Raw genomic sequence first — 23,819 nt, 5'->3', positions numbered from 1 at the left:
TGTTTTAATGCTCCTCCTACTAATTTGCCATAAAAATATAGTAAGTTGACTTAACATCTGTGCAAAAAAATCATGTGTCAAATGAAAATAGATAGGCATAGGTAACAGATATTAAAGTTTTATGAATAGTCTTTCATCTATTAAAACTTTATATTAATACCTGAAAACTTTATATTCCATGCATAAATTTAAGAAATTGTCTCAGTTGGGTATTGCCATTTAAAATTTTTAAATATAAGTTTTATTTCTATAAACAGCACATGTAAAGTGCCCTTGCCATGCAGACAGGCAAGGGTAAACCACTTGAAGGTAGGAGGCAGAGTAGAAGGGCTGTCACTAACCCTTACAGGGAAAATTCACATTCTCTGCCATGTCTTTTTTCTACTCCATAAAGGATTATTCCACGTAATGCTAACTGATCCTCTTTCCTTCCACCACCAAAGGATCTGAAAATTTGGGCAATGGCTGAGATTTTTGAGACTCCAGAGATTTTTTAAAGGAAAGGTAGAACACATTTGAAAAGCAATGTTGAGGTAGGGTCAGGTGTTGTAGCTGTGGGCGGATAGGGACAAGAGACCGTGGCTGGTCATCCCATGCCAGGCTGCGGGTCCCTGCTCCCTCCATGGGCCTCTGGAGTTCACTGGGGAAGGTTCACACTGGGAAGGCTTTAGGGAGAGCTAGAGGGGCAAGGAGTGCAAGGCCATCAGGAGGAGGGACGCGGTCTGCACACGTACAGACAGCAATAAGATGAACCCCCGAGGATTTCACCCAGATGGGACGTTCTAGAACTGTGCTCCCACAGCTGGTCTTGTTCCTGATAGGGTAGTATGGGAAGTCTCAAATACTCATCGTCCATTATTTATTTACGATAAAATTATAAAGTCATTTCTAAGAATTATGTCTGTTGCCCAGATATAGTACATAGGAAACATGGGATTTCTCAACTGTGTCCCTATCTCTTAGACCCACGTCCTGCGCCACGTAAAGCCATCTTTTAATGGGACTGTATTTACAAAGGAATATGCAGCTCATGAGACAAAATAGATTGACAAAAGATAAGAAAGTGTGTTATGAGTTAAATGACGAACTTTTGTGGGAAAAAAATGAGTAAATGTTTTCCTTTGTGTCATCTTTTGGAGAGGCTACTGTTAGGTGACTCTAAGTTCTCCGGGATGTTAAATGTATTTTGAAAAGTTCTGGGTTTACAACTAACTTCAAATACTTTTCCTAAATGTAAAAGTAAAATGATTCTGCAAATGCATGACATTCATTATTCTATGATACATTTAACTGTATATTAGAAGAAGACATGATAAATTAAATTAAATTATTTATTATGGAGATTAACAATCAAGGATAAACTATAACTTAAATTTTATTTTAATGTCTATTTAGAGCCTTTTTCCCTGTCAAACACTGCTAATCTCAGTCACTACATTTGTTAGACCATGCAATCTGATAAAAGCCACTAAAACTTTTAGCTACCCACTATAATATGAGCATGATTTAAAAATTATATCATACATGTTAGATCACACGTATATGTAGACACATTTTTCAAAGTTTTAAATTTAAATTAATATTTATACAGTAGCATTGTCTTTTTATATCATTGCATTCTTAACATTATTAAATCTTTAAGTGAAAACAAATGTATTAACTTTTATCAACTGGCTGCACATCATGCTAAGTAGTAAATGATATTTAACTTATATTTTAACACAAGTAAAGATAAAAAAGTAAGTATTTTATAGAGCTGGTATTGATTCCTCCCACATAGATCCTTAACTGCTTGCCCAATGGTTTATCTTAATAAATATAACAAAAGGATCATCGTAAACCATCTGACACCTTCTGAACGTCCTCTGGCTCAATGGCCACTCACTGGAGGCAACCCTTGTTTTCTCCTAAAGACACCAGAGTGCTCCTTTCAGTTCCCTCTGGGTCCAGGGATGGCCCAGACCTCTTTGTTCTTGTGGGTGAGGGACTTGGTGAGTTGTCCTCTGCTCTGTCAGTAACTGAGCTCTCCATGGGAGTGTCCTGCCTCAGTGGCATGCCCAGCCCACACAGGATATGGCTGTCCCTAACAGTGTGGCTCATGGCCAGTCCTCTGTGATGGACAGCCACACACCACCTGCCTGGTCCTTTGAGTCACCTGGCACCACTCCCTGGCCCTGTGGCCCCTCCAGCCTCTGCGCGTAGGCTGGCTGGAGCAGTCATGGCAAGATCTGATGTACGTAGCGCAAAGATGATTTACAGGAGACGTCCAGTCATCATGCCACTAATAGATGCTGGAGGGCGGAGGTTAGAAACAAGGACACCTTGGGAGGCCACCACCGGCGTGTAAGCAAAGGAGACGTGGCTTGATCTAGACAAGTGACGATGGATGGACATGCGAGAACATGCTGATGGTTGAACAGGTGAGCGAGAGGGAGGGCACCCCTCTTTGAACTGAGCACCCGAAAGCGTAAAGAAGCACGGTAAAGGGTGGTCTGGAGGAAAAGTGGTTTTGAAGAGGAAGAACGAGGAGCTGGCTTCGCGCATGTTATGAGGTGTCTGCAGGTGCCCACACGGACTCGTAGAGGAGACCCGTGGGGTTCTGAGCTGGAGATATCAATTTGGGGATCATCACTTCATGTGTGTACTTAAGCCAAGAAACCAGAGGAGATGTGAAGGGGAATGAAGACTAGGAAAAAGAGCAATGGTGTATCTTTACATTTCTATCATTGCTTTTCAACTGGGCATTGCTTGATGAATTTATGAATTACTCTGTATAAACAAACAAGAAATCATGTCAACCTAGTTTTATTTAACCCTTAAGATCTTTGCCACAGTTAAAGAAAGTTAAAGATATGTCAGATCTATGTACTCAAGCGTATATCACATTTTCTCTTTTTTATGTCCCTGTAAAACAATAAAATCACAAAAGCATAGCTAGCTTACAGTTCTATTTGTCTTAGAAGCTTTTGGAACTGAGCTATAAGGGATTTGCAGATTGAAGTAATTTTGGATCATTTGCTAGACTTATTCAAATAACAGTTCCCTGATTAACATAAGAATTATGCTTGAATGTATAAATGATATGGAACTGTTGTCCCATATGACAGCAAAAGAAATAGCATAATTTTATAAAAATAGTAACAGAATATATGTAGACAACTTTCCCAAACTCTGCCATATATCACAGTGAAGTTATATTTTACCCAGCCATTTTGTTCAGTTTTATTTGAAGAATTTTGAATAATGTATATTGTCATTCCCCCATGATTTTTCTGTCTTATTTAGCCAGGATTTAAGTGGCATAACTTATAGAGCCTCAGTATCCTTTAAGTGAAATTAAATGAAGATAGCTAAGTCATTTTGGGGACAGCAGTATGCTCTGGTTGAATCTGGATCTCAGCTATATCATAATCCTATGAATTTAGGAAAGTTTCTTGTCCTCTTTGAGAATCCTCTCTTCTTCTGAGTAAAATTATAAAGTGATTATTTAAAAATTAAGCAAACCCCTGTATATAAGAGCACAATAATACTTTGACATAAATTCCAGTCCTCCTTTCTGCTTGGGTTCCGTTTTCCTCCTTCTGCACAGATATCCATGTCTTACTCATGCACCTGTGCAATATCTATTTACTTGCAGTTTTCCAGACCCCAACTCCAGACTTTAGTAGCAGAAGACAGGCTGGATTTCCTTTCCAAAGACCCTCTGAAATCAGGTGTTAACCAAATATCCATCCAGCCTAGGAAAGGACACCCTGTGGGGCTGAGAGGCCCAGCTCTGCTCTGCAGGAACCCTAATCCCACAGGCTCAGTGAGAAATGCTGCATTCAGCTGGGCTTCAGGGGAGGTCCAGGAAGATCTCCTGGGTCCACCCTTGGAGCATCCTTCTTCCTCCTTAGAACCATTTCTAGGATGAGATTTGAAGCCCTGGGAAACTTCATATTCTCCATATAGCGAGGCTGGAGGTAAACAGTCTTGAAGAGGGAAAGTGCCATGAACTCATTTTGGGGCGGTATCTTTCCCTGCCTCTTGGGATGCAGTGGAGCAGCAGAGGAGAGGCTCGACCCCTCCCACTTGGAGTGGGTGTTTGCAGGCAGGACACTCCAGGCCTTCGTAGGAGCTGCTTCCAAGAGCTTCTCCACCCCACTCTGCTCTGGCTCTTCTTCAAAATGCAGGTGCTCCTAGACTCACAGTGGCCTTGGGTCCCAAGAAACCCGTTATGAATGGACACACGCCTGACCTCCAAGCATCCGTCCTTGTCAACATGGTATGTTGCATGCACGAGTTGTCCCCTCTTGAGCCTGTGGCTGCCTGGAAGCTGCAGGGCGCTGCCAGAGAAAAGATCCAAACTCCACCAGATGCTCTTCATTTCCCACCTTTCCCACCGTGTGAAGTCGAGCCCTGTACGTGAAACCACCATGGGGCAGTGAGCCTCTGCAGGAAGAGGCCCGGAGCACAGGGCGCTGCACAGACCCTCTCGCAGGTGTCACACCATGTGGGAGGGCGTTCTTCCAGGCTGTGGGACAAGGACAGTGAGGAGGAGGTAGCAACACAGAGCCCATGGCCTTCCCTCTCTTTTTCAAGAGAAGTTTCACTTTTTGATATTTTTATGAGAGAATTCTACGTATTATTTTTATTTCAAAGGAAACTGAATAATGGAAAGTTTGAAAGGCATGGTGAGACCTCACTGGATGGCTCTTCCCTTCTCCCGGGTCCCCCCAAACCAACTTCAGCTAACCTCTCCTGCATGGTTCCTCTGCACTTTGAGTAATTGGCTAATAAATCTGAAACTAATTTGGTCTAAAGTGTTAATGGTGGATAATGATTTAATGTGTTTCCCCACCCAGGGAACACATTTGCATTTTAATAGAGGTCTTACCAGCAATTTTCTTAACTCAAATGAATGACTTTAATGGTGGGCATTTGAGGTGCACCAGGGATCGATTTGGGCAGAACTTTTCCAGTATCCCTAAAATCTCTCCTCGTCAGGCAGCCTAATACTGCTCCGGCATCTTCCAACTCTTCTTTGTAAGAAATTTTACTCTGTTTGTATGTGTGTGTGTGCGCGCACGCACGTGTGTGTGAGTACTTTGTATGCAGATCAAGTGTGATTTTGATTGACTTTGTTTTTGAGTTTGGGGTCTCTCTGGTTGCCCAGGCTGGCCTGGACTCCCCCTTGGGGGATCCTGTCGCCTCAGCCTGTCCAGTGACCAGAACTGTAGGCACAAGTAACAGCACTGGACATATTCTTGAGAATACTGTTCTCAAATCCATAAACACAGATTTCTGTTAATGTATATCTGCTCTGAAACAAAAGCTTTAGCTATCGCAGTCACGTCTGTGCTTTGGCACTAAAACAAAGGTTACCAGTTCCAAAGAAAAGGAAGGGGTAACCATCGCTAATATTGCAAGTTGAAACAGACAAGTACAGCATCAGTCATTCTGTCCACTGATGAGATTTTCACCAGTTGCTGAACTGAAGAAGAATGATGCTGTTATCAAGTCACTGAAAGTCGACCACTCAGGTCTTCTGCCCTCGGTCCTGCAGAACCTCGCTCTGACTGACTTCCACTTCACTCACCCGATCTTCACTCTGGGGAAGGAGTTTCCTGTCAGAGGGAAAAGGGGAAAAGGAAAAACAGTTCAAAGAAAGAGCTGGGTGTCTGGCCTCCCTCTGTTTCTAACTTAGAGGTGACGAGAGCAACTCTATCCCTGTCACATACATTTGCAGCTTTTTAAATAAATGGAAGTGACGGAAATTAAATCATGCTCCATACAGGGACATCTGTACCCCCTCTGGCTTCCTCAGCCCACTGTGGGGGAGGCTGTCTGCTGGACGCCCCCGTGCAGGCCACGGGCTGGGCATCCAACACCCCCAGCCAGCAGGGATGGAGCCCAGGAGGCTGCTGGGTTTCTGACCTCAGGGTTAGTGACAGTCTTGGAAAATGACTTTTCAAGGGGGAGTCACCTGATTTCTTCTTCGTGGCTCTTAATATCCATTTTGTGCAATTCCTTACGAGAAAAATCCCCCGTGAATTCTCCATTTCTCCGTGAGCTGTTATGAAGCCACACGTTTCAATTTGCACATTAGAGTTGCAGTCTACCCAAAGCGGACGCGGGGGACGCAGCGTGCCCAGAGCTTCCTGTGGCAGGCGGCCAGTGCAGGAGCGTCATGTGTAGCGTCATCATCATCCACGGACAGTGAGCATTGCCATAAGGGAGCACTGCTCCTTGATCACGTGTTTCCTTAGATGTCTGTGTCCTCGGAGGAAAAAGAAAAAAATCTGAAAAACATTCAAAAGAATTCTTCTGAAAGTACCTTTTTTTAACCCTCAATACTGGTGATGGAACCCAAGTCCTTACCCATGTCAGGCAAGCATACATCCTGAGCTCCATTTCTGCCCCTGAAGTTGTTTCTAAATAAAATTTAAATAGAAAATTTAAAAAAAAACTGACCTACAATAACGAAGCATCCATGGCCTCTTCGACTGTGAAGAAGATATTTTCTGATCATAGCACATCAATGTAGTACCAAGATTTTTTGTTTTTGCTTTTTTAGTTTTATCTCTCCTTTGCTCAAAAACTAAAATAAGTTCCCATTACACTTGTTTTTGGACATTGGCCCCCCAAATAATTCTCTGAAGTCAATTTCACCTCACAAAACAAAAAGTACCACTCATATTTTTGTTTGAAAACACAGCCCTCCCTGAACATATTACCTGAGGATAGTGGTTCTAAAAGGCAGCCACTTGCTGTGAGCATCCTGACATATGGGCTCAAGGTCATCCTCAGTGGTCAATCACAGGTTTAGCTGGGCCTTCGCTTGGTCAGATGAACAGTGAGTTTGGTGGCCACTGTGTCCTAGGTGCGATGCGGATGTGCAGGCCACCTCATCTGGTGGTGTGGTTTGCATCTTTGACTCTAAGGTTGACGTTCAAAGTATGATTAACAGAAGGAAGGTTTTTGTGACAATTGCTGAGAATTTCATCCATCCCCCGGAGACTTCTCTTGTCACTCTCCGTTTTGATGACACTGCTTCTGAACTGTGGTGTTGTCCTTTGTCTTAGCCTTCTCAGCCGTGAGCTGCACCGATGTCTGTGGGTATTTTTCCCTCACCCTCCTCATCCTTCAGGGGTACACCCCCGGGAAGGGTCCAGGCCTGGGGACCTGGGTTGCTCCTGACCTATCAAACACGGTCATTTTCCAGTTAGAAACAGTCTTTTGACTTTTTTTCATTAATTATTGATGTCATTCTCAATTTTCTCCTCACTCATATTTGATGTACCCTCAAATTCCCCATTTTATCAACCGTGGCTTTCAGCTCTTTCTAAAAAGAAATCTTGCATTTTATGGCCTGTGTTGTGTGTGTGTGTTTCCCCAAATTTTCCAAACCACTAGTTATTAAGTCCACGTAACTTTCCAATGACACTTTTATTTAGCTACCTGTATTTTTACTAGAATTTCTAAATGGACCTGGTATTTTCTCATGAAGCTTTGTTTGTTTTTATGATTTCTAGGATTTCAAGCTTTGCTCATTTCAAACATGTTCATTTGCAGTATCTGTTTCTGTGTCCCCTTTTTATAAAGCACATACCCACTAGGGATCTTCTCAGGGTTTATCCACAGGCTTTTGGAGAGATTTTCCTACGAATAGGAGACTGCACTAATGGGCTCATTGACTCAGTGACATTTCCAATGGAGGAATCGAGGAATCTCTGTATTTTAAAGTTCATGTGGGTCATTTTCTGATCAGAGGGTTCACTGAACAGAATTTCTCCCAGTATTAAGCACTAAGATAGAAATTTATAAATTCTTATTTTCATCATATTTTAAATATTAGAGTTAATGGTATAATTTGTAAATTTTGTAATTTTCAAGATGAAACAAGGCTCTATTTGAAAAACAGAGCAGAATCATTTATTTCCCAGCAGTTCCAAAGCCAGTCCTATGTTCTTCACCTAGTATGATGCTGGGTGCCAGATGCTGGGGACACCCTCCGCCAGCAGCCTGAGCAGAGGCCAGGAGAGCAGCGCCGTGCTCACCCCAAAGCTGATGAGACTCTCTGGCCTCATCCCAGCGCCAGAGTCTGGATTCTGGCCCACCGAGTTCCGCCCTCCAAATGTTGACCCAAGCTTTGTGACTTCTAGAACCCGATTACTCTGATAGATCTGTGATTCCCATCAAAGTTATAGCTTTCCGTCCTATAGACTGAATCTCGGGGGCTCTCACTTAGGGAGAGTGAACCTTCATTGAGAAAAGTACATCAATGATGCAGTGAAGGGAATTTGAAAGCAGAAGCTTTTATTTTTTATCTTCCATTTTTTTAAGTATATGAGACTATAACCATTGAAAAATCATTAAAAAAAACAGGTATGAGCTTTCTGATTCCAAATAATGTACTGACAATTTAAAAACTGTAATGTATGATTCCTTACAATATATTACACATTTTTTTTTAGGTAGAAAGATGAGCTTTGCAGGGATCATAAGTAACATCCAAGACAGCATCAAGACATTGGAAAGGGACAGGGTGGCCTTCTTTGTCCTGTGCAGGTCTTCGGCAGCATCCTGAAATGGTCCTGTATCTGTATCTGCGATATCAGGCGGTTTCAATGACAGAAGAATGAGCAGCGGGTGGAAGGGCACCCAGAGGGTTTTGGGAGATTTGTTGAAGAGAGATGTAAGGACGTGGATTCAACCCCACTACAACTGTTTTAGTCAATGTGTTTGTTGCTGTGACCAAAAGACCTAACAAGAACAATTAGAGGAGGAAATGTTTATTTGGCTCATGGTTTTAGAGGTCTGCGTTCATAGACAGCCAAACTCCATAGCTCTGGGCCCAAGGTGAGCAGAACATCATGGTGGAAGGTCATGGTAAATGAAAGCAGAGACCTAGCTCTGCCCACCCCAAAGCACACCTGCTTCTTCCAACCACACCTACCCACCTGTAGTTATGTCCCAGTTAACCCATGTCAGCGGATTAAGACACAGACTAGGTTAAACCTCTCCTAACCCATCATTTTACCTATGAAGATTCTTGCATTATCTCACACTTAGCATCTGGGGGACACCTCACAACAAACTACAACAGCAACTGAAACACTGTTCTGTAGAGACACCTGTCCCCGACCAAAAGAAGTCTGGGCGTGTGCTCTCAGGTAGAGAGGGGGGCTGAGGTGTATGCTCCCTTCTTGGGGACAGGGCAAGCATTTGCCTGTGACAGGGACACTGCAGGTGACAGTGTGATTGTGTGAAGGGGCCAGGAGGTAAAGGGCTGGCATGGGGATTTGCACCTTTGGAAGATGTCACCTGCTCCTGTAGATGCCAGGTTGTCTTATACTACAGTTTCTGAAAGTGTGTCCTCAGCATGGAGTTTCCAGAACGTAGAAACTTTGTTCTCTTCAAGGACTTGATGCCAATTCCATTCAATTAGACTTTGTTAAAGCAAACTTACTCAGTGTTCTTCACAAAGGGACCCCTTGGAGCCTTCTCTGTGCCATAGGGTGTCAAGACTCACCAGCGTGGCACCGCTCCAGACTGCTCCCTGGTGGATCTACTTCCACCCCCCTGCCCTGCCACCACTCCCACCAGGAGCTCTTCAGAGGACAGGCATTCCACCAAGCGAACAAGAAGCGAAACACACGTGGAAATGTGTTTTGTTAAATAGCCAGCGGGGAGGCAGGAATGATCAAAACGCACAGAGCCAGAGCAGGCAGAGTGGGCCAGTGTGATGCCGCTCTGCTGACAGTGTTCCGCAGTCGATAGCAGTTAGAACCTCTGTCTAATGACACCGAGACATCAGATTAGAAAAGGAGAGAAGGCACACTAAAATCCAGCGTTCTGAAATTGAATTTCATTCAAGCAAATATTTATTGAAATCCTGCCCTGCACCAGACACCACATAATAAATAAGTAAATACACAAACAAGGTTCTTACTGGGGAAAATAAGTACTGTAATCAAGTCTCGGCAGAATGATCCGCATATGCAGTTCTTGATGTGGAGCCTTGGGGCAGGCTGGAAGGGAACATGGAACTCCAAGGGCATCTGGGAGACCGGCTGGGGAGGGAGGGCAAGGGCAGGGGGCTTAAATGACAGTGCAACCACTGCGCAATTCTAAACTGGAGATAAGAGGACAGATTACCGAGGGTTCTAGAAGAAACGACCCTGGAGAAGGGGGCTGGAACACCCCGCTGACCCTCAGTGTCTCCTTGCCCTGACCCCTTTTTGTACTTGCACCCTGTGGATTTCAGTAAGGCCACTGGAGTTACACTTTAGAAAGACTTGCAGTGTGAAAAATGCTAAGTCCACCACTACTGTCCTTTAGATATTTTTTCTCAAAAATACAGAAAATTATCAGTCTGAAACAATTCAAATATTTCCTTAATGCCAAAGATTTATGATTACTTTTTGTGAATAGATTCTGTGTCTATTTCTGATAAAAGTGGTTCTCAGATTTTAAGATTTCAATGAAGTAGACATGTTCTAAGTAATTGTGAGTTTTGATATTTTGGCAATGCGAGATCCACTTTGCACACAGGGCCTAACAGTGAACTACAGGTGCCTGAAAGTGGTTTTTGTTACTTGTATGGGAGAAATGAGGATCCTAGTTAGGGCTGCAGAACAGAGTGTATTTGTAAGATCTCCTGAGAGGATTCTGACACATGCATGTGCACGCACAACCTGTGATTCCTCCCGCTCCACTACTGCCCATGGCCCACCACTGCCCATGGCCCACTGCTGTGCACTACTACTGCCCATGACTGAGAAGCATTGATTGACACTGTGTGACCTGCCACAGCAGCCACTGGCATTTGCAAAGAAATGGTGACTCTTTGAATGGAAGTATCCCCCCCCACACCAGATTTTGCTTCTAATTGATAATATGTATCATGGTAAAACTCCCAAGAGCAAACTGTGAATGATACAAAATAATAAAGATAACCACAAAATGTGACTAAGTGAAATAAATACATCTCCAGATGATTTTCAGAATTTCCACTAATCTTTTTTTTTTACTGAGAGTATGTATTTTTAAAAGGGTATTTTGAGATTCTAAGGGTAAATTTCTCATTTTAAAATATTTTTAAACCACGCAATCTGGATGGAAATGCGTGACTTTCAAGATCCTTTCAAACGATAATAAAAACTTATTTTAAAACCATCATTAATTAAAGTAGCATGTAAACGAAGATGTGATGAACTCCTGGATTATCATTCAACTTGCTTTCTATTATTTTTTTCTGAAAACCTTTTACTTTCCTTCCCCCAAATAGACAAGAAATTTCACATGAAAGAATTTCTTAGTAGTTAGCATAAGGAATGTGACTGTATTAGTGGTTACTGGAAAAGCTTCCTGAACAGCTGAGCTGTGGCCCATGGGACAGCACTGCCCAGCATACATCAGCATGTAGGAGGCCCTGGGTTCCAACCCAGAACCACAAAAAAAAAAAAAAAAAAAAAAAAAAAGTTTCTTGGTAATCCTTATTTGTGATTTTCAATTTTTTGTCTTTGTTGACCTTAATATGTGTGAAGGGCAGTAGGTCTGCATTCTACACATGGCTTCTTGTGATCAAATTACTCCTAATCTATGAGACGATTGGGAATGCTCTAGACTGAAATGTGAGATGCCATCCCCCTTGAGGTCGTCAGTCAAGGTTACTCAAGCCCAGTGTGAAAGTCACTCTGGCTGCTTCCAAGGACAGGCCAGTAAGCAGAGACTCCTGATCTGAGCAGAGAGCTGTGTGGCCACCCAGTTCTTAGGAGCAAGGCCACAGGCCAACAGTTGGTGGGGCTGGGTGAGTTTCTGTCCCATGGGAACAAGGAAGATTATGCATTTTCATGAAATCTTAACCCAAGATTTTACCAAATGTGTCCGAAGAAACTAAGGTTTGATTTTCAAGGACTCCAACATTGGGGGTTTTGGTGACCTGGAATGTGTCTTCCAGACTGTGACTGGTCCCATATGCAGTCAGATTAGGAGGCTCGCAGTGTCTCCCTCCTGCGCTCCTCTACTGCAGGAGTGACGGCTCAACCCCGCAGTAGACCAGGAAGTACCTGCAGGTTGCTGGAAACACTCTCCCAGCTTCCTGAGGAAAAGGGGACCTTGGACAAAGAGAACACTCTTGTACTCTAGAGTCGCGGATGCGCACGTTCTTATAGCTTGTAAAACTCTGAGAAAACATCAGTTTAGGTGGAAATGACAGTTTGTAGATGTATATTGGTTCAGTTTTTAAGTAATGATGTCCTCAAGCATAAATTTCTTACTGCTTATATGACTATGTCAGGGTTATGTAAATTGTCGGTTTGAATAAAACACATGCTGGCGGCACACCCTGGGGAGCAGACCGTTCCCTAACCTGGGGGTATCCGGGAAACAGAGCTGATGGTGTCTTTGACATTTATGTTCTTGCAAGTTACATTAGGAATGAAAGATGTGTATGTGAGGGAGAAGGTGGTAGACGGCAATGGGTCCCCAGTATTGGTCCCCAAACTTGACTGCTGCTGGGACAAATGAATTTGAGAGAAATTCAGTTGAGAGAAAATAAAGCCAAGCCTGGGTCTTGCCAGTGTAACAGGCCCTGAAGGAGGACAGCGTGGTCGGTGGGCAAAGTGGCTTGTGGTCATCTTCATTGGCAAGGTTTGCAGACAGCTACGACAGGGAGCTCTAAGGACAGAGAGCAGAACAGCCTGCCTGAACCAGAAAGGTCCCCTTGGTGACATGAAGGAGAAAGAGATGGACAGATGGACGCAGGGATGCAGGTCAAGGTCAACTGAGAGGTCCTCTTGGCTGACTTGGAGGCAGTTATCTTGTAAGCGAGGGGATGTATTTGGACATTGGCTGCAGGTTTTGAGTCAGTTTTGAGGTATTGATGTGGAAAATGCAATTCATCTTTCTAAACCAAACATCCTATAAGTGAGCTGGTGGTGAGAAAGCAAAGATCTAGCAGGATATCCTAACAAGGCTCATGTTTTCCCAAAACCATGTACGAGCTTTCAGGTATTCAGGTGGTCTGTGGGGTGAGGCAAAGAGCAGGACACTGAGCAGGACTGGAGAGACGGTAAAGTTGCAATGGCATGATTGTGTGCGTGTCTGTGCACATGTTTAACCCTCTAAATCCCATTGTCCCAGATGTGGGACACCTAAAAAACTTAAATTAAGTGACAAATATTTTTGTTAACTTTTGAGATAAATGTTTTTAGAGCTCTATTTGGGGAAAGCAATAGGTGAATAAATTGTATAGACGTCTCACCTACATTCCATATATGGAGCAAAAACATACACTGAGGCTATGTGGGCTCCAGATCATGATATCCGGTCTATTTAAGGCACCTGTGTTAATTTGTTGAACTATTCAGAAAATTAGAAGCTGGGGAATTAATGGATTAAGGTCAAGTTTGCAGAATGGGAGGGCTGGGATTGTTACTTAGCGGTAGAGCACTTGTCTGTCACGCGTCAAGCCCTGGGTTCACATCTCAGTACTGCATGTAAATAAATAAAATAAAGGTCCATTGACAACTTAAAAAAATATATTATTAAAAAAAGAAGATTGAAGAATGGGATTGAGGGAACCCTGCCGATTAGGTTTTGCAGATTTGGTAGAGAAGTCCTACTCTCAGGGTACAAAAAGTGACACTGTTTTTATAGGGCAGCAATTTTTAAAGTAAGAAAGTGGAGATAAATGTCCGGTATGCCAACATACACAGGTTCCAGGATCAGCCAGGATGACATATGGGGTTCAAGAGGGCACCAGTCTTTAACAGGAAGCCTTGCTCCTGCTCCTCTGGCCACCACTCCTTGGGTGCCTCTGCCATTGCCTCCCTGCAACTGTGGGCAGAGAGCAGATGTGTGGCCGGTCTGCATGCTGGCGGAGGTCCACGCTGACTGTGGTGAAGTGCACGTTCTTGCTCAGTGTGTGTGTGTGTGGCAGATGCGCAGCTGGCCTCCAGTGCAGAGGCCCAGATAAGCTGCTCTGGGGAGGGGGGGGCAGGTGAGTGCCTAAGAATCATCGGCACACAAACTCTCCTGAGGTGGCCTGTCTCCCAACCCCCTGTTACAGCCTCACCTGGGCATGTGCATTAGATTGCTAATCACACACACACACACACACACACACACACACCACCATACATACTGCACATGCACACCACAAACCACACACACACACACACACACCATGTACACACCGCACACATAGGCTGTCCTCACTCCCCAGGCCTGTGCTTTTGAGTTTCTTTCAGAGTTTATCCCTTTCTTACAATTAGGGGAATGTCCATGTGGAAACTTCAGTTTCAAGAGCTGCTTCCAGGAGTTTTTGGCAGAGTCCGTCAGCACAAGTCCCTCTGAGGGCCCAGGAGAGAATGACGGTTTCCAGGGAGGGCCCCGGGAAGGAGGCTGATGGAGGACTTCACCAAGCTGAGGGCAGCGGTCTGTGGGCTGCCTTGTATGGCCAGGTTGCAGGGTCCAGGAGGGTGTGGCTGAGCCCTAAGGCAGGAGGCACTTTAGATGGATCTTGTTTCGTAAGGTGGCTGAAGAAAAGAAAGGGGTGCGGTCTATATGCAACAAACTGATTATAGGGAATGAGGTGAGACGTTCCCGAGACCTAAGCTCATGCTTCCTGCCAAAGTAGAGAAGCACCTTGGAGAACTGTGAAAACACTGGCTGACTGGACTTTACCTGTTGTGGTTAGATTTGAACAAAGATTTAGAGGTCAAGAGTTTGGAATTCCAATCTACGGAATCCCAGGATGTGTCCCTTAACAAAATTGGGTTGAAATAAGCCCAGCGGAAGGGGCAGGGGACCTTCCTTCCACTCCATTAGGGCAGACTGGACAGGCCCAGATGCATTGCAGAAAATAAATGATTTTTTGCTGCAGTTTCTGGAAGAAGAAGTGTGCCCATTTCATAAGATAACATAACAGATGGAGTTGGCAGGACAGAACCCTTGTCACAGAACATAAGGTCAGAAAAGGGGAGAAGTCCAAATGACCTTCGCAGGTGTGCAGCTCATCAGTGATAGAATTGTCAGGAAGGGTGTTATCAAGATGAATCTAATGACTAACACCTTGCAGGAAGCTGGTTGCTTTCGTAATCGGTGTCTGTCTAGGTGAGTTGGCCGTGACTTTGAAATAACAGCCCGTGGTGGAGGTTATCAGCAAAGAGAATTAAAGGAAGCCTTGCAGCGGGAACTCCGACTCCCCACCTATTCATTCTGCTGACAGGCTGGCTCCCAGTTTAATTTCTGCTTAGCAGTACATCACCAGGAGTTTGTTGCTGATTTGCAGTTTCCTTTGGTGACATTCTTTGATTCTTTAGCTGCCTTCCCTGGCAGTTAAGATGTCCCATACTACTTCATGCTGTCATAAAAATGGAAAAAATCATTAGAAAATATTCTAGCACCATTTTAGAGGTGCATCTTTCAAAGTATAACCCAACAAGTATTCCAGGATCCCAGATCCCTCTGAAAAGACGGGGATATAATGACTATATTGATAAAGTCAGGCTGCAAATGCTGAGACTCTTTTGCCAATGTGTTAATTCTTGTGTAAACAATCACATTTGCATGAATTAGGAACAAGCATAACTTTTGCTTATAGATTACCCTTTTATTTACAATTTACCCTTTTTCTGAAATATAATTTCATGACATAGATAGTAGATAGAATTCCCTACTCCTGATTTGTTCTGCAATAAAAAAGTTAAACATAAAACTTCTTATGTTTCCTGAAATCTGCAACCTTTTTGCTTGGCTCTTTGATCTTGGGAATCTGGATGTGCTAGCACCATGACCCAATTTAATTTTTTCAAGCAAATGCAGAGAAAGAGGTAGCTGCTTTATTTTTTACATTGCATTTTTATCTGCATTAGGCCAATTAACTGCTGTTTGGGCAGTGCCAAAACATTAAGAGAGTTAAAGAGCAAATGCATTTTGTGGAGTACTCCAAGGACTGGATAGTCATCTTGAATTCCCAGCATGGTGGTCAGTGTTGGCCTATTGTGACCTTGGCTGGAGCAGAGTAACGGATGGCTAGTCAGGGTTGTGCAACTCCTACCCACAGGACACCTGCAAAGCCAACACTTTTTTACACTTTGGTTAGTGTGGTGTAGACTGACAATATTTGCAATTCTTCCTTGAATGAGGTTTTTCTTTCTACCTGTGCAATGACTGGAACCACTCGTGAAAGCATTTAGTTACCTGAGCATTTAAGGTGCCATGCAAGGTTCTACTGGAATTCCACAGAGGAATTCCACATGGGAAGGTCGTATCCACCCTGTGTTAAAAGGAGTGAAGGCTTGGGTATGGAAAGAGCTGGGGTCAAGGGTGGCCTGTGTGGTTCCTGATGGCAGGAGAACAAGACAGCAAGGACCTTGGGCAGAGAGTGGCCTGACTTTGGTCACTCAGACAAGTTCTTTTCTTACACCTTTTTTGTTCTTCAACTGGCAAAAACTACTGAATTGTGTTCTGCAGTTTTCTACAGCATTCATTGAAAAATGAATATTCAAAATAACATAGTGCATACAGTATCTTGAAAATAGGCCAAGGAATTGTCCAAGAAATATTTCAGAAAGTAACTTGCCTTTTTTAATCAAACATTCCAGTGTAAATGTATACCTAATAAGTCACGTTTTCTGGTTATTATATAACGTATGGGCTACTTAAGATGCCCAGGTGACTATTCAAAGTAGAAAAATGATCATCTAGGAAAGAGTTATTAGAGGTTGAATCTTACCCAATAAAGTCCACATGTCCAGTTCTATATGTCCCAAATTAGGACCCTGGTAATGGTGCCTTAATGGATAGTGTTAAAATCCAGAATATTCATGTGAAATCATCCATCAGATGGGCGTGAGACAATAAAAATGCATACACAGAGGTTCCCAGCTCTGCATCCTGCTCCACCGGCTGAATCCAGGAATCACAACTGAGAATGAATTGATCCATAAAGACTCAAAGTCTTCGTTTGCTGTTTCTATGTTTCCCAGAAGATCGCATTCCTGTGAACAGACAACCAGTCTTGTACCTCACTCCATGTGGTTGATATCAGAATTAGAACTTGGACATTTTTTCAAAAGAAAGAAAATGAATGCTTTAATGGGCAATCACATTTCTGTGTCATTAAGATACTGATATGAGTTGAGGAATTGAAAGCCTTATTTCTCCGAAGGCATGTGTCACAGTGGACCATTTGTGATGTTTATAGAACCATTCTCACAAATAATGGGGAGCTGTGAGTTCTGGGCTCTCTCCCGGCTGTAATTGACACGCCCTGCGAGGTAATGAGATGGTGTTTGTAAAGCGCGGCAGGGATCTCCAGTGGAAGGAGAATGTAAATAGGAGCGTTGTTGCTAGCTACCTGGACCCCATAGGCCTTGGAGTCAACGTGTTGTTGGGTGGAATAGAAGGCTCACATTTTGACTGCTGCTTAGCTGGAGACCATTTAATTAGGAGCCGTTTTGGAGGATTTTCCTTGGTATTTTAATGAAATTCAATCCATCATGCTTATTATCGCAGTACCGGCGCTTTGGCCTGCTGGCAGTGGGGAACACGGGTGAGCTCCTCCCGGTATGGCCGCCTAGGTGGCACTTCGTTAATTAGGCCATGATCAGCATCACAGCCCAGTCATTCTGGGCATACATAGCTTCTTAGTTAATGGCCGTTCATCTTCAGCCCAAGTTTATGCTATATTTATTCTCAGGAGAGAGCTGCGTTATGTGAGATCAGCCCTCGTATTGGAATGTGTAGGAGTCTGAGAGTCAGGACCCCAGAACCACAGAATCTCGACTCTCTCAGAACACTCTAAACCGACTCTACAGCCAAACACTTTAGAAGGCCATAGAACAGGAGGAGAGTGAGTTGACCTTACAACCATCAATTAGGTGTCTTCCTAGAAGGGAGCAGTGTGTTGTAGGCACACCAGACAGAAGCAGGCAGAAGCAGGAAATGCTCCAGACACACCGAGATTAATAGTCAGAATGGGAAACAGGGCACCACATTTCCTCTTAAATTATTCAGGTGGACTCCTCACACAGGGCACCCGTGTGGGGGGGGTGAGGAAGGGGGGGTGGGGCGGGCGTGGGGGTGAGGCATTATGGGGGAGGGCCATGAGATGAGAGGACCAGAGCTGCAGAAGGGCCCAGGTGTGAAGGGGAGGGGACTTGCAATTTTGCCTAACTTGGAAGATCACGGGCGGCAGCAGCCCGTTGGAAGCCTACAGTGATAGAGCTGTGAATAACATCATTATACCTCACTGAGAAGGTACTTACAGAACAAGGAACTTCCCTTGTTCAGCTCTTGTGATGCTCATATGCAATTTCTGCAGCTTTCCCCCCCAAATAATCCCAGAGACAATGTCAGAGATCACTCCCCTCAGCACATTCTCCACAATTTGCTTCTAACTTGACCAGTAGGGAGTAAATATTGACTAAAAGGATCATGATTGCATTAAAGTTTCTTATTTCCTGTTTTAATAGGTATTTTTCTATGACGTTTACAGGATACAGCACATTACCTAATTTACTTAAATCTAATTAGACTGGCTGTTCCACCACCTATCTATCTGCCTCCTGGTGTTCATACAAACTGACCTCAGCATAGCTCCCCCTCCCACTTCTGAGGGTCAGCACCCTGTGGCTCTGGGGACCAGAAGCCAGGGGTGGCAGGAGGCCCATCCCTCTTTGGCAGTAGCGATGTCTTGGTGCCAATGGCCCACCTTGTCTGTTACAGCAGCTCTCCTGGAGTGCTGGCACCAGGTCGTATGAGGCTCAGTCATGTTCCCTGTGCCTCAGACACTGGTCATGGAGTTCACTGGCCACTCTGCACCTGTCAGTCTCATGAAGTGTCCAGACACCTCCCTACATGCTGCCTAGAGCTGGACACGGGGCTCCTCCACTTCCAGGTGTCTCATCCCTGCTGACAATATGCCTCCTTCAACCCACTTAGGGCTCCCGTGGCCCTAAGCTTCCCTGTATGACTGAGGGCAGAAGAAAGAGCCTTCCTTCCTGACTCAGATTCATAGCTGAGGTCCCCGTGACAAAAGGCAGAAGAGTAAGAGAAAACAGTACGGACGTGTTTGGCACAAACTGTACGTGACGTGGGTCCTTCACAAGGAAATGAAGAACCCACGGTGGGCCGTCGTGGAGAGGTGTGAACTAATGGTGACCCACGGGGGGACCTGTTGGTTCAGGCTTCTCTGCATCTGCGTCTGCAGATCAGGGGTGCCCCTTCCTTTGTGCAATGGGAGACTTCCTTCTGTGAGGGCCTGAGGACTGTCTCAGGAGAAGGGGGACGTCAGAGAGATCCCCCGCTTCTGGGTTTTTCTGGAACGTTAGTGGGCCAAATATGGGCAGTGCGTCCTGAACCCCATCCGCTGGGAAGGATGTGACAGAGTGTGCGTCTTTTACCCAGCCCCTGAGAAGGACTGGATAATTCTCAGCACCCACCCCCAAAGGAAGGCCAAGACCCTGGGGTTAGGGCGCCTGTCTGGCCCTGTCCAGCCCCGAGGACGGGGGTCGGGGAGGCATCCCCATTTCTCTTGTAGAGCTCAGGGGAGAGATGGAACTCGGCTCCTCAGAAGCTAGCAAGTCCATAAGGATATGGCGGTGTGACAACCAGACAGCACACTAATTAGTTCTCTTTGTAAGAGACGTTTGAATTAACTCTGAGAAAATAAGATTTTAAAACCAGCAGGCTGTGCAGTTTGATTTGTGTTTATATCATCTTCTGTGCTTGTAGAGATAATGCCAAAGCAGTGTACCCCTGTTCTCCATGTTGAACGTCTAGGTCCCAGCTCCAAGGGAAAGCAGACCTCACCAACCTGAACAGATGCACGCCATCCTTACCAACAGCTTGGAAATGCAATTCCTATAAAGACTGGGAGGAGAGTATGGGAAACCCTCAATGATTTTTCAAGTGCAGTTGATTTCCCATCTTATTTCAACTAAGAACTACCGATCGAGCTGATGTTTACGAGCTTGTGTTTTGCATGGCTTGACGGTGTGTGTGTGTGTGTGTGTGTGTGTGTGTGTGCGCGCGTGTGTGCTTATTGTCTCCCAACCATTGCTTTCTTAGCTGCCCTGATTCTTATTTGAATTCCCTATGCCCGTTCTTGTCCACTAATGTGTGTCCACAACGTATAGCATGAACTTCTGTCTTCTCTTTAGGGGCTCTATTATTGTGACATTCATGAGTAATAAGTGTGTTAGTGCTATTAGATAGGCCAGGGTCAAGAGCTTCATGCTTAAAGCTGCTGCATTTCTACTTGGTGCTGAGCTCCCTATTCTTTCTCTGATACTATCACATATTTTTCTACTCTAAGAGCAAAACAGGCTTTTATTTCAGCAATTTGTGAATCCCAGGGCATTATTATTACTGAGTTTCACAGGGTTGTTCAGCTAGTGGTGGGTGTGGAAAGAAGCCGTAGCACAACTCTTCCTTCTTCTGTCGCATTCTTTAATGTGAATACACGTATATCTTCTTTTAATTTACTATTTTCAAGAACCAAAAAATGCAAAATCAAATTACCTGAAGCTTATGATCCATCATTTATTATATAAGATATTTTTCATTGTTCTGCTCCTGTAGGGGATGAAGAATGAACTTGGGATGATGTTTAACTCATTCTTCCACATTCTTGCCTTAGGAGCCTTCAGATTGTAGGTAACCAGGTAATTGGTGACAGTGAACTGCAGGTGATCAGGTACTGTGCTGATTTACAGAAAGTGTTCAAAAAGATTATGGAGGCCAAAGCACGCAGGATCTTATTGGCGACAATGCATTTGAACGTGGTGCTCCTGAAAGACAGCTCCAGCTTCAAAATTCTTTCCTACTAGTTTAGTCCTTGAGGAAATGTGCATTATATGTAAGCTAAGTAATTAGCAACTGCCTAGTTGTGGTAAGAAAAATGCAATCACTTCCAGGAGCAAGATGCCAGCTTCAAGCTTGGGAAACTACTGGAATTTGGAAAACATAAGCAGATGGGAAGAAACAGAAAGGTTATGCATTGTGAGATAAAAAGAAAATTTATTTTTATCAAGTCTGTTTTCCTATTTTTATATAATTAAAAACCAGGGCACATTGACTGCAGAAAGTTATTCAATGAAAAAGGAAACACTACCTGAAGCATCCTGACTCAGAAATGAGTCCTGGTATTTATTGCATTTATTGTATTTGTCTACAAGCATGTAGATAAGAAAAAAGTTAACCAGTTTGTATCTTGACCCCGCTAATTTCCTTATATGAAGATCCACATTTATTTACATACTCTTCACAAATCATTTTAAACATTGGGAAATGCCACAATACTAAAGAGGAGAGGATGGAACTCGGCACCTCAGTAATTCCTTTAACCAATAATTCCTTTATCAATAATTCCTTTAACCAATACCCACTCAGTGATGTTGAGTCTTCCCTCAGTTTACTATCAGAAATAAACATTTGATTAAAAATTCTCTCTAATTGGTTCTTTCCTATGCATTTCTAGAATGAGCTTCGTGATCCAAAAAATTAAATAGCTACTTGTTCTGGCCAAGTGTTCCCACTTGCATGTGTTCCCGCTGTCTCTCTGCACATGTGTGAATAATGGACATGGTAAATGAGTTGCACAAATCCAGGACACTTCCTACCAGTGTCTCGGGCCCCAGGTGGGACCACGAAGAAACGGGGCCATGGCCTTCCTTAGAGCCTGGGCTCAGGAGCCTCCCTGTCTCTGTGAGGGTCAAGATCATTTCCTGACTCTGAAGAAAGTCTTTCTCAACTTCTTGTGAAGGATGGACCCAAAGACAGCAGACTTTCAATGCCCAGGTCTCCTGTTGGCTCAGTCCCCAGCAGAGTCAGACCAGTCTCTCAGTGTTGAGGTCACCTCTCCAGGAGCACAGCAGCTGGCCTCCCATGGTCAGGCGTGCCCTTCAGTCTGTGAGGAGTGTGTGATTGTGGGCCTGGCCTCAGGAAGGAAAGCCAGAGGGTGCTGACTCGGGATGCAGCTCCACAGGGGCTTGGTGTCTGGTGGGAAGCACATGGAATTTTCAATTCACTTTGGATTGGGGTTTTTTGGACCTTCAAGGCCTTTAGCATGCATTCTGAAAAGACTTGTTAGTAATCCTAATTGTTTAATAAATTTAATGTCTTAGAATAAGAGAACTGTGTAGAAACATTGGCAGATCCAAAGCAACAACTCTAAACCCTCAGTTTTATTTACATACCAATAGTATGGAAATAACCTGCATAAACTTCTTATTTCTAACTTTCCCTCCTCACTGATATAGTGGACTGCCTTTACCCTTCTACTCTGTCCAGAAGTGAGAGAGCTTGAGTGTGCAGATGATGTGTGAGAGTACCCGAGTGCCCCAGTGCACAGAGCAGTGCTTCCCAGAGAGGGGAAGAACCTTCCTCTAGAAACATCCCGGAGCTATTAAACTACAAGTGGAACATGCATTCAATATTTATTAGCCTTTGAATAAGAACATTTTAATATACTTAACATAATGAGAAATCATATTATTATACAGATTATTCATTTAAATGCACTTATTAAGCATTTAAACACTTTTCAATTTTAAGACAGCATGAACTGAACCAATATTACAGAATTAGGGTATAATTTTGCCAAAATAAAAAAACACTTGCTATTGTTGTGTATAGTATCTTAAAGTAAAAAATGCATTTAAAAAGACCATACATGTATGTGGGACTTTGCAGATTGTATAGTGTATTCTTGTACTAATTTATTTGCTTTAAATGTCATTGTAGGAATTGGGTATTCTCCATAGACTAAATATTAAAAAAAAAAATTACAAGGAATAATTTCAATTTGAAAAGTACTAAATGCATGAAGGACAAATATACATAAGGAAATTATTTAAATAAATTATGTGTAATCCAAAGTTCTTATAAAATGAAAGCGTATTCTAAAACGTGCAGAATGCCTGTTGACTTAGGCCAGTTGACTTGGTGCTAGAGTGAGCTCATTTTACCAATGAGTGAGCGGGCTGGGATTTTGCTAAGAAGGGGAAAAGCAGGAAATAGATACAGGGAAGAGGCAATAACACCCACTAAAATTAGCAAATACTTTTGGCTGCTTCAACTCTTCTCACATCATTTACCACAGTTCTTCTCACCAAGCTTAAGACTACAAAGTAGAAAAGGAAAGCAAAGCAGAACAGTTCTACCCTCCAGTATCTGCGTTAGGATCATGGGTCCCTCATTTCCTAAACTAAACACCATTCCATTGCTAAGGAAGGTGTGTACGACTTTCCCAGGTTTTCTTAGCAGTCTAGCTTGTATCGGAAGCTGTGTGATTTCATCTTCATTATTCAGGAGGGACATTGAAAATTGTTGATGACATTTTTTCAAATATCATTAATTTGTGGGTATCTCTGTGTGTTCTTGCATCACATTAAATATTGTCTTGCACATGCTGACAGCTGCCAAGCACTCACTCCTAGTGGCTGCCCTTCTCCTCTCTTTACATCGACTCTGAAATCCAATACACTCGTCCAGAGACATCAAGTGGGAAAGCACAGTAATGAGAGCTTAGTTCCTCCCTGGATGTGGTTTCAAAGGGTGAAGCAAATTCCCCAGAAAGTGTGTTCATGCAGGAAAGGAACATTTGTAAGGAAAGAGCTGAGGTTGGATTCAGTGACCTGTACTTCTGTATTCCTGTTACTTCCTGGGCTCGTTTTGCTAGGTAGCATTTCCCTGTAAAATCCTAGTGGTAACAAAACACATTAACACATAAATCAGCCGAAGCAGGAGTTCAGCATGCACTTTGCAGTGCACAGATTGATCAGGATACATCCCCGAGCACAGGGCTGGTTTGATCCACTTGG

The sequence above is a fragment of the Callospermophilus lateralis genome, chromosome 4, assembly GCF_048772815.1.
Source record: "Callospermophilus lateralis isolate mCalLat2 chromosome 4, mCalLat2.hap1, whole genome shotgun sequence".
Lineage (NCBI taxonomy): Eukaryota > Metazoa > Chordata > Mammalia > Rodentia > Sciuridae > Callospermophilus > Callospermophilus lateralis.
Note: the sequence above shows the minus strand (reverse complement) of the source record.